This window comes from Cupressus sempervirens, chromosome 6, assembly GCF_028749045.1.
Source record: "Cupressus sempervirens isolate cs-2001-9-10 chromosome 6, ASM2874904v1, whole genome shotgun sequence".
NCBI classification, from domain to species: domain Eukaryota; kingdom Viridiplantae; phylum Streptophyta; class Pinopsida; order Cupressales; family Cupressaceae; genus Cupressus; species Cupressus sempervirens.
In genome coordinates, this window is record NC_143123.1 from 697,942,197 (window position 1) to 697,954,722 (window position 12,526).

Consider the following 12,526-nt stretch of genomic DNA (forward strand, 5'->3'; position numbering starts at 1 on the left):
ATTTGGAGCTTAGTGGTCTTACCTTGCTACATTCTTGATTTATTAAGGTGGACCATAACATAATCCCCAATCTGAAACTATACTTCTTTCCTCTTTTCATCCATTTTTTCCTTGAGTCTTTGAGTAGATTCTAACATAGTCTTCTTCACTTGTTCTTGAACTTCTTGAATAGTTTGAGTGAAATCTATAGCTTGTCCAGTCTTTAACTCCATAGGACCTAAGTCTCTTAGCTCACTCACTCCTCTAGGGTGTCTACCATATACTATCTCAAAAGGAGCTCTTCTTGTTGTCCTATTAACACTATCATTATAACCATATTCAGCCTGAGATATAACAAGATCCCAAGTCTTCCCATACTCCTTGGTTAAGCACCTTAACAATTTCCCAAGCACCCTATTGATGACCTTAGTTTGACGATAAATTTTAGGATTGTATGTTGAACTAAAAGATAGATTAGTTCCTATCCTTTTCCATAAGGTTTTCCAAAAATGACCCATGAACTTGATGTCCCTATTAGACACAATACTCAAAGGGAGTCCATAAATCTGAACTACCTCCTTGAAGAAGAGATGTGCTACATAACTTGCATCATGAGTAGTCTTACATGGAATGAAATATCTCATTTTAGAGAACATGTATACTACAACATAAATGATATCCATACCTAATTTGGATTTAGGGAGTCCAACCACAAAGTCCATACCTACACATTCATAAAGCCTATTTGGAATTGGCAAGGGTTGATAGAGTCTTACGGAACTTGAATCTCCTTTCGCTCTTTGAAATATTCCACATTGCTCAACATATCTGCATACATCCCTTGCTAACTTGGGGAAAAGTAATATCTCTGTACTAACTCCAATGTCTTTTTTATGCCAAACTATCCACTCAAGCTACCATTATGCTTCTCTTGAATCAGATTTTCCCTCATAGATCCCTTAGGTATACATAGCTAATTACATTTAAATAAAAATTCATTTTGAAGAGTATAATCTACAAAATCACTATGAAAATGATTCTCAAATTTTACGCATACCTTGTAGGCTTGGGAGAAGTCTTCATCCTCTTCATACAAGTCTTTAAAGCCTTCTATTCTAACGCTTTGCAGCTACACTTCTTAGACATTCAAAAGCTTCCTACTCAAGGTGTCTACTACCTTGTTGAGCTGCCCCTTCATATGCTTGATTGTGAATGTGAAAGATTCTAGATACTCCATCCACTTCAAATGCCTATTACTAAGCTTTTCTTGAGTGTTTATATAACTCAAAGCCTGATTATCTATAAAGACAATAAATTATTTGGGTAGGAGGTAATGTCTCCACTTCTTGAGAGATTGTACTAATGCATACAACTCCAAGTCATAAGCTAAATATTTCTTCTTGGCCTCAATGTGTTTCTCACTGAAGAATGCCATAGGTCTTCCTTTTTGATGCAATACACCCCCTACTACTACATTACTTGAATCACATCCAAGAGTGAATAATTTATCAAAAGTAGGTAAGATTAAAATGGGTTTTGTAGCTACCTCTTGTTTCAATGTTTGAAATGCTTTCTCTTCTACCTCAGTCGATTTGAACATTTTTTTCAGCCCTCCTTTAATGGTGTCTAGTATTGGTGCATGAATCCCATTGAAATTCCTTACAAACTTTCTATAAAATTGTGCCAAGCCATAAAAACTTCTCACTTCAGTTCATATTCTAGGAGTAGACCAATCCAAGATTGCCTCCACTTTACTTGGGTCCATTTTCAAATTAACCTTGGACACTACCAAGCCCAAATAAACCAATTCTTGCTGCATAAACACACACTTTTCAAAATTAATGGCTAGGTTTTCTTCTTGGAGTCTCTTCAAGACCAACCTTACATGTTCTAGGTGCTCTTCTTTTGTCTTTCTATAGATGAGTATATCATCTAGATACACTCCCACAAATCTACCTATGAAGTCCTTCAAAACCTCATTCATTAATCTCATGAAAGTTCTTGGGGCATTTGTAAGCTCAAATGGCATTACAAGCCATTCATACAATCCATCTGTGGTTTTAAAAGTGGCCTTCCATTCATCATCCTCCTTTATTATAATTTGGTGATAACCACTCTTTAAATCTAGCTTAGTAAAGTACATAACACCTTCTAAACAATTCATCAAATCTTCTATTCTTAGAATAGGAAATCTATAACTGATGGTGATCTAGTTAATAGCCCTTGAATCTATACAAAGCCTCCAATTTCTTGCTTCCTTTACTGCTAAGACCACTAGGATAGGATATGGACTAAGGTTCTTTTTAATCAGCCCTTGATCCAATAATTCTTGCACTTGTCTTGCCACTTCCTTATTTTGATTTGGAGTAAGCTTATAAGCTACTTTTTTATGCAAAGAAGCACCAGGTACTAAATCAATTTGATGGTTGATTTCTTTCTTAGGTGGTAGTACTACTGGTGTACCATCAAAAATAATATCTTTGAAGTCATAAAGAATTTACTTCACTTCAATAGCTATGGGCTACAATTTAGTATCTTCTGTTGGATACAATTGTACAATTGTGTGTTTTCTTTGATCTTACACAAATGTCATATCAGTTATCTATCAATGTCTACCAAGCTCAGTTGGTTAGCAAAGAAAATTTTAGTATCTACCAAGCATTCCTAAAAAATACTCTGTGGAAATAGTTTCTAATGAACTCACTCAGGTGTCAAAGGATTTTTTGGTAGAAGTCAGTGTTAATAAAAATCTCAAGGTTAACAAAGGAAAGTAAGTGTTTACCAAGTTCACTTGGTCTCCAAAGGATTTTATAGAGTTCACAGTGTTAACCAAGCCTCTATTGGTTAACACTAGAAATTAGTTGTAGAATAGTGTTTACTAAGCAAGGTCAGCCAATAAAGGATTTTGTTGTTTTGAAAATAAAGTTTAATTATTTCATGTAATGATTGTAACTGACTGATGTAATGATTATTGATAATTATAAGTTGTAAATGAGCTGACTTGAAAATTTGTAAGGTATAAATAAAAGGTCAAGTTGAGAATTCTAAAGTGTAATGAGCAAGCATGCAAGTGTATTGATAAAAGAAGATAGTGTGAGAGAACATTGAAGGATGGTCAGATATCCTTGAGGAGTAGAAAATTTTTATTTGATCAAAGAGGATCTAGTGGAGTAGAACAAAGATATGTATCAGCAATTCAGTTGCATCTCATTTAGGTCTATTCATTGTTACTTTCTCACCATTGTAGCAATGATTTCTAAATCTCTTAATAGAGTTGGTTTAACAATCATTTTGTAAATCCTCTAACAAGGTGATAGTTCTTTTGAATTTTTCTAAAGACATCTAGCCAGGCCACTCCTAATAAGGTGATTAAATCCTTTAACAAGGTCACACCTAACATTTAAAATTAGTAGCTAGTTACTTGGTGATTTTTTCCATATTGGGTTTCCATGTTAAATCTGGTGTCTCATATGTTCATGTTATTTCTTTTATGGTTGCATGTTAATCACTATGAATGTTTAAAGATCAGTAATAAGTTAACATACATCTACCAAGTTACAACATTGTTCTATGTGGATATCAAGCAATAGAAGTAATAGTTTATTAGACATCTAAGGAATCTATGGATTTTATTTTTTGTGGTAACTGATTCACCCCCCACTCCCCCTCAATTACTCCATCTATATTTCCAACAAATGGTATCAGATATTTTGGTGCTTGCAGGAAGGATTTCAAGGATCTAAGCTAAAGATCAAGATGTCTTATAAGAGGGAAATTCCAAGGCTTAATAGGGATAACTTTTCAGAATGGTGGGGAATGATGAGACTTCATCTAGCTTCCATTGGAGATACAGGATTGAAATACCTTGATGAAGAAAATGTAACTCCTTCTAGTACATTATTTGTTAATGACATTGCTAAGAAGAAGACTCATAACACCATGATGATAGACATTGCATCAACTCTAAGCTATGAAGAATTTGATGATATCAAGGACTACAAAAATGCCTTTGAAATGTGGAACAAGTTGAAATACATCTATGGAGGTGATGAAAATGTGAGAAGAGCCAAAGCAGAGAGTCTAAGAGGACAATTTGATCAGATGAAAATGAGAGAGGATGAAAACATTGCCAAATATATTGAAAGAGTCAAAGCAAGTGTCAGTGCAATCAAAGCCTTTAGAGGAGATATCAAAGAAGAAATTGTTGTAAGTAAAGTTCTTAGAACATTGCTTCCCATTTATGCAATTAGAGTATCTATAATTCAAGAAAGAAGATGTGAAGCAAATCATAAGATAAATTTGGATGCTATAGTATGAAGATTGACTGCATTTGAGCTAGATAACTATGACAATTATGTTCTAGCTTCCAAGAACAATGAATCTACATTTGAAGCCAAGCTTTCACTCAAAGAAAAAGGAAAGAAAATAAAGGAATCTCAGTCAGAAAGTGAAGAAAAATTAGAAGAAAGTTCTAACAATGATCTTGAAGTAGTTGAAGCTCTACTTGCAAGGAAATATTCTAGAGGTAAAGGAAAATGCAAAGGTAAGGTTCTTGTAATCTATTTTTCATGTGAAGAAATTGGTCATATTGCATCTATGTGCCCAAACAAGCAAAGAAAGGATTAGAAGAAAGGTCACAAGTGAAATGACAAGAAAGACTTCAAATCATTCAAGGACAATGGTAAGAAAATATGGTTTATGGCTAAAGATTTTGATGATAGTGAAGATGAAATTGTTTGCATTACTATGAATAATGAATCTAATAACGATGAGGAAGATAAGATGGCACTTATCTCTCATGTGAGAAAAAATGATACATGGATCATAGACAATGGTTGTTCTCATCATATGACTAGTGACAAAACTAAGTTTAAACATTTTGAAGACTATGATGGTCGTATTGTAAGGTTTAGAAATAAAGAACCTTGTTGTATAAAAGGAAGAGATAGAATCTCATTAACCAAAGAACTTGTATGTGATAATTCTTATTGGGTTGAAGGACTAAAACATAATATGTTGAGTGTGGCACAACTAATCAATATTGGATTCAAGGTGGAATTCATGCATGGAAAGGCAAGAATGTTGGATGAAAAAGGAAGGGTGATTGGATTAGGCATACAAACAAAAGGTAACTTGTTTTTATCTTGAACTTGGTGAGTTCTCATGTTTTATTATTCAAGTTGAAGAAAGTTGGTAATGGCATAGAAGGTTATGTCATGTGAATTTTGATAACATGGTAAAGATAAGCAAATTTAGGAAAGTAAGAGGCATTCCTAGTTTAAAGAAACCTAACATTGGTCTATGCAAAAATTGTTAGATTGATAAGATGAGAAAGACAAATTTTAAAAGTAAAAACTATTAGTATAAAGATATTTTGGAAATTGTGCATACTAATTTGTGTGGACCTATTGGAATTGAGAGCTATACTGGAGAAAAGTTCTTCATTCTTTTTGCTGATGACTACTCTAGAATGATGACTATTATGTATCTGAGAGAGAGAAGTCATAAGCATTTGAAAAATTCAAATGGTATTTGGCCAGAGTAGAAAATGAAATAGGAAAAAGACTAAAATATTTGAGGTCAAACAGAGGTGTTGAATTCATCTCCCATGAATTCAATAACTTTTGCATTGAAAGAGGAATCAAAAGATAGGTATTAGCTCTTGGAACTCCCGAGAAGAATGGAATAGCTGAAAGGAGGAAAATATCTATCATGGATTGTGCAATGACTCTAATGATTGAAGAGAACATTGCTATCAAATACTGGAAGGAAGCTATCAGCACTGCAGTTCATACCTTGAACCGAGTATAGTTGAAGAAGGACTCATTCAAAACCCCCTATGAGTTATGGTATGGCTATAAACCCAATGTAAGTTACCTAAAAGTATTTGGAAGTAAATGTTACATCTTGAAAGAATCTAGAAAAAGAAAATTTGATGTAAAGGTTGATGAAGGTATATTTTTGGGATATTCTTACAAGAGTAAGGCATATAGATGTTTGAATTTTTCTACGAACAAAATCATAGAAAGTGCACATGTGAAAGTTGATGAGTTTGCAAAAAGGACTAAAGAAGAAAGCAAAAAGGAACTAGAAAATTATAGGAGATTTTTTTTCATTGAACCTAATACATTGCTAGATACATCTATCAATCAAGTGACTTCTACTCTCGAGACTTCCTTAGTTAGTGAGTTGGAAGAATTTTCAACCAAGTCACAAGGACTTGAGTCATAGTCTGAAGCTATCGAGCTAATTCCTATTGAGTTAGAGCAGCCAGAACCTAAAGTTGAAGTGCAAGAGGATGACAATGCAAGTCACTCAAAAGGAAAGGAGCCTATATTGGCCAAGCATGTCAGGAGACATCATGCACTAGATCAAATTTTTGGAGACAAATCTGAAGGTACAATGACAAGAAGTAAGCTAAAAGGTACTTGTTTACTTGCTGATTTTGAACCTAAAAATGTCAAAGATGCATTAGAAAATGAAATTTGGATTGAGGCTATGAATGAAGAGATAGAGAAAATAGAAAAGAACAAAACATGGACTCTTGTACCTAGGCCTAAAGATAAAAATGTGATTGGAACAAAGTGGGTATTCAGAAATAAGTTAAATAAAGATGGTAAGGTATCAAAAAAAAAATCTAGATTGGTATGTAAAGCCTACTCTCAAGAAGAAAGAATTGATTATGGAGAGATTTTTGCTCCTGTTGCAAGATTGGAAGGTGTCAAGACCTTACTTGCATATGTTACATAAAAAAGATTTAAGGTATATTAGATGGATGTCAAATAAGAATTTCTCAATGGTAATCTTGATGAAGAAGTCTACATTAAGCAACTTGAAGGTTTTGTTGATCTAGACAAGAAGGACATGGTTTGAAAATTACACAAAGCATCGTATGGTCTGAAACAAGCCCCTAGAGCATGGTATGAAAGATTGCATAACTATCTTATTTAGATTGGTTTCCAAAGAACTAATGATAATAGTAGCTTGTACATCAAGGAAGGCCAAGATAACAAGATTGTTTTGGCAGAAATTTTTGTGGATGATACTTTTTTTTATAGGGAATGATGATTTATGCAAAGATTTTTCAGGGAAAATGAAAAAATAATTTAAAATGTCTATGTTTGGTGAGATTAAATTCTTTGTTGGTCTTCAAATTCAGTAGAGCAAAAATGGTATCTACATCACTCAATCTAAGTACATCAAGGAGATACTTAAGAAGTTTGATATGGAAGACTATAAACTAGTTGGAACACCCATGTGTACTGGATTAAAGCTTACCAAAGATGATGAATCAAAAGAGGTCAATTAGACCTTATATAGACCAATGATTGGAAAGTTATAGTATGTGGTTCATACAAGACCTTATATTTCTCTTGTAGTTGGTATAGTGGCAAGATTTTCAAAAAAATCCAAAGAAAATCATATGATGGCAATCAAAAGCATCTTGAGATACTTGAAAGGAACTGAAGATTATGATCTATGGTATAAGCTTGGCAAAAATTTGGACTTGAAAGTGTTTATTGATGTTGATTGGGTTGGTAATTTGGATGACAGAAAGAGTACAAGTGGAGGAGCATTCTTTCTTGGAAAAAGATTGGTATCTTGGACAAGCAAAAAGAAAAATTGCACATCCCAATCTATAGCAGAAGAAAAGTATGTTGCAACATTAATAAATTGTTCCAATATTTTTTGGTTTAAATAGTTGTTGGAAGGCATGAAGGTTGAGATCAAGGAACTAGTTTTTATTTTTTGTGATAATAAAAGTGCAATTAACATATCCAAGAACCCAGTGATGCATTCCAAAACCAAGCACATTTCAATAAACTATCACTTTGTCAGAGAATTGATGCAAAATAAGGAGATCGGATTAGAATATATCCATACAAAAGAGTAGATTGCTAAAATATTCACCAAGCCATTACCTAAAGATGCATTCTTGTATCTAAGAGGCAAGTTAGGGGTCATTCCTCTATCTGAAGCTCACTAAAATGAAGTTTTAGTGATGCATCAACAGGAACAAAGTTGAATATCTATTAGTTGATGCAGCATAGTCATGGGAACATTGCATATGAATTAGTACTTAAGGTACATTGTTACTTATTTGGTTTGTGTTGTCTTTGGCATGTGTTGTCAAAGAGGGAGAGTTTACTATCATATCCTTCTAAAATTTGAGTGTGCTTGTGAAGAGTTTTCTATTTAGAAAAGAAGCTATGTAATTCCTTCACACACAGAGATTATTGCGTTAGAGAAATTTGTGAAATAAAATCTAAGAGGGAGAAATGTTTTGTCAGAAAAAGACTTGTTTTCAAATTTCATTGTGGTATGACATGTTGTGTTGCCATCAATGCCAAGGAGGGAGATTGTTGGATACAATTGTCCAATTGTGTATTGTCTTTGATGTTACACAAATGTCATATTAGTTATCTTTCAATTTCTACCAAATTCATTTGGTCAGCAAAACAAATTTTAGTATCCACTGAGCATTCCTAGAAAATACTCTGTGGAAATAGTTTCTATCAAACTCACTCAAGCGTCAAAAGATTTTGTGGCCGAAATCAATGTTAACCAAACTCTCAAGGTTAATGAAGGAAAGTTAGCATTTATTGAGTTCACTTGGTCTCCTAATGATTTTATAGAGTTCTCTATGTTAATTGAGCCTCTATTGGTTAACACTGGAAATTAGTTATGGAACAATGTTTACCGAAGAGGGTCAGCCAATGAAAGATTTTGTTGTTTTGAAAATAAAGTTTAATTGTTTCATGTAATGATGATAGCTGACTAATGTAATAATTATTGATAATTATAAGTTGTAAATGAGCCAACTTGACAATTTGTAAGGTATAAATAAAAGGTCAAGTTGAGAATTCTAAAGTGTAATGAGTGAGCATGCAAGTGTATTGATAAAAGAAGATAGTTTGAGAAAACTTTGAATGATGGTTAGATATCCTTGAGGAGCATAAAAGTTTTATTGGATCAGAGAGGATCTAGTGGAGAAGAACATATATCTATATCAGCAATTTACTTACATCTCATTTAGGTTTATTCATTGTTACTTTCTCACCATTGCAGCAGTGATTTCTAAATCTCTTAACAAAGTTGGTTTAACAACCATTTTGTAAATCCTCTAACAAGGTGACAGTTCTTCTGAATTATTCTAAAGACCTCTAGCAAGGCCACTTCTAATAGGGGGACTAAATCCTTTAACAAGGTCACACCTAATAGTGTGTTTTGTAACCTTTATCCAGGTTGGCTTCTAACAAGGCTAACTTTAGAAGAGTAAAAAATAGTAGCTAGTTACTTGGAGGTTTTTCCTATATTGGGTTTCAACATTAAATTTAGTGTCTGATGCAGGAGCATCCAGAGGTATAAGGGCAATCCTGTGTCACCCAAAAAAAAAAACATACCTAGACTTAGTTTCTGTTTCATGTCTTTTCATTTTTGGATACCCATTTGGGTCAAATAAAGGTTCCAATTCTCACAGTTCCGCAATCAGTGCGTTTGAAAATCCTGAAAAAATAGGAACATGCAATTTGGCCATCATTTTGGTGACCTAGAAGGTTTGAATTGACCAGATGAATGTAATTGTGATTTAGAGCATTCCAAAAAAAGAATCAGGTCAAAAGGCCCCACGATTTGAAAGTTATTGCAGTTTTTCAGGTTTTGGAGACCCCCTAAGAATGCTTCGAAGTCAGGTTAGGGGCATTAAATGACCTCAAAAAGGGCCAAAAAATGGGGGATGAGAAAATCTTGGCCATAGGGCTATAGAGTGCTTTGAGAGCTTTCCAAAAATGTAAACATTTTGTCAATCGGAGCTACGGTTCAAAAGTTATGCCTCCCGGAAGTTCGGTTACCGTTTCTGGATTCTTCTAGAATTGCACCGACTTCTAACGTAGCTTTTAGAACCTTCTATTTTTTTGGTGGATGCCTGCTAGCACTTTCTAGAATGTACTCCTAGTCCTTAACCCTCCAGGGTCTATTTAAGGAGATTTCTAGCATTATAAAAGGCAGTTCGGAGTGGAGATTGAGAGGAGGTACTAAAAGGAGAAATTATCTCCAGATTTATGCTATTGTAAGCCCTTAGGGCATGTTCTGAAGTTTATTTTCTCTGTACTATTTGTACTAGCTTATTTTCTTAGTTAATATAATTTTCCCTTTCTATTGGTTCCATTTTGTTTGTGGGTTGTGTCCCCATCAAGTGGTATCAGAGCGGGTTTTCCTGAGTGTGTAGACAGAATGCTGACTGTGAGGCAGTTTGCACCAGGACTGTGTGGTTGTGGGTTTGAGTTAGAAGATGCCTCCATGAAGAGAGCGTGGTGGAAGGGCCAGAGCTATTAATCTTGAGGAGGTTAGAGCCCTCCAAAGGCAGGTGCAGGCATTGCAAGAGGAGCTTTGTAGAGGAGCAAATATTGTCGTAGGTGACAATAGTGAGGATGACAATGAAGAAGAAGTAATGGGACCAGAAGAGGAAGTTGGCAGAGAAGTTTTGAATCCTATAGAGGAAAGGCTTTTTAGGGCCATTACTAAGTTTCAAGAAAAGACCTACAATTGAAGTGGGTGTATTTTCAGAAAATTTGAAACCAGATGAGTTGATCGATTGGATCAATGAACTGGAAGAATACTTTGAGTATGAGGATATCAGGGACCCAGATAGGGTTAAGTTTGCAAAGGAAAAACTAAAAGGCCATGCCAAAATCTGGTGGCAAGAGGTTCAATTGAAAAGAAACAGAAGAGGAAAGGAGAAGATCACAAGATGGGATCGCATGGTGGACAAATTGAAGAAGCAGTTCATTCCTGTGGACTATGAGCTTGATCTGTTTAAGAAGATGCATGGGTTAAAGCAAGTAGGAAGATCAGTACAAGAATATATAGAAGAATTTTACTGACTCTTGATTAGAGTAGGACATGCAGAAGCAAATAAGGAGAAGGTTGCTCGTTATATCAGTGGGTTGCGACCTAGCATTCAGGAGGAATTAAGTCTGGTAAGAATGACCAGCATTGAAGAGACATACCAATTTTCCCTATGAGTTGAAGAGAAGCTAAATAAAAGGTTTGAAGGAAGACAAAGAGGGTGCGGTCAAGGAGGAAGGGGAAGTGGTAGATCATCTGGAGGCAGCAATGAAACCCAAAAGAAAAATGAAGATGTGGGTACTAGCAGAAACCAAAGGAATGAGGGTTTCAACCGCTCCCATGATCAAGACTTTGGAAATCAAAGAGGAAGAGGTAGAGGACATGGAAAAGGAAGAGGAGGCTTCTGTGGAACTTGTTTCCATTGCAATGAAGAAGGTCATCATGCCTTTGAATGCCCTCAATGACAAGGAAGGACAGATAGGAGAGCTAAGGGCCAAGCTAGGGTTGCTCATGTGGATTAGGATGCACAATCATCACATTCAGAGGATGCAAAAAGAGGAGAGACCTTGGTAAATGAAAGAGTCCTACTAAGTGGTGAGAATGAACCAGGACAACGAAGGAGTTTGTTTTGTACCAGATGCAAGTGTGAGGATAAATGTTGTGATGTGATCATTGATGGTGGTAGCACTGATAACTTGGTATCAGAAGAGATGGTCTCTAAGCTGAAGCTCAAGAGGGAGAAACATCCCCAGCCCTATCGAATTTCTTGGGTAAAAGATGATCATAAGGTCCTAGTAAGTGAACAATGTTTAGTAAAATTCAAAATTGGGAGTTACCATGAAGAAGTTCTCTATGATGTTATTTAAATGGATGTTTTCCCTCTATTGTTGGGTAGACCATGGCAATTTGATAGACATGCAGTACATGATGGACATGCAAACACATACTCTTTGACAAAGGATGGAGTTCGCCACAAATTGAAGCACATGAAAAAGGAAGGTGAAAAGGTATGTAGCAGTGCAAGGATGTGTCTTGTTGATGGAAGGAAGTTTTTCGATGGCATGAAACATCAGCATATGTGCTATGCTTTGATTCTTAGGAAAGATAAAGAAGGTAGTAGTGAAATACGATTTGAAGTTTCAAATTTACTAGGGGAATTTGGAGATATTATCTTTGATAATGTTCCAGATGGATTGCCACCAGTAAGGCAAATTAGTCATCAGATGGATCTGATTCCAGGAGCTAGTTTTCTTAACAAGGCTGCTCATAGGATGACTCCTACTGAAATAGAGGAGCTAAATAGATAGGTTCAGGAGCTATTGAGGAAGGGCTTGATTCGAGAGAGCCTAAGTCCATGTGCAGTACCTATAGTACTCGCACCAAAGAAGGATGGAGAGTGGAGGATGTGTATAGATTCTCGAGCTATAAATAGGATAACCATCAAGTAACAGTTTCCTTTGCCAAGGATGGATGATCTTATGGACTGCTTGAGTGGAGCTCAGTACTTCACAAAGATAGATCTGAAGAGTGGCTATCATCAGATATAGATTCGAGAAGGAGATGAGTGGAAAATAGCCTTCAAGACCAAGGAGGGTCTTTATGAGTGGTTAGTCATGCCCTTTGGATTGACGAACACCCCAAGCACCTTCATGCGGCTCATGAATGAGGTACTTAAGAAGTTCTTGGGAAAAAATTTTAT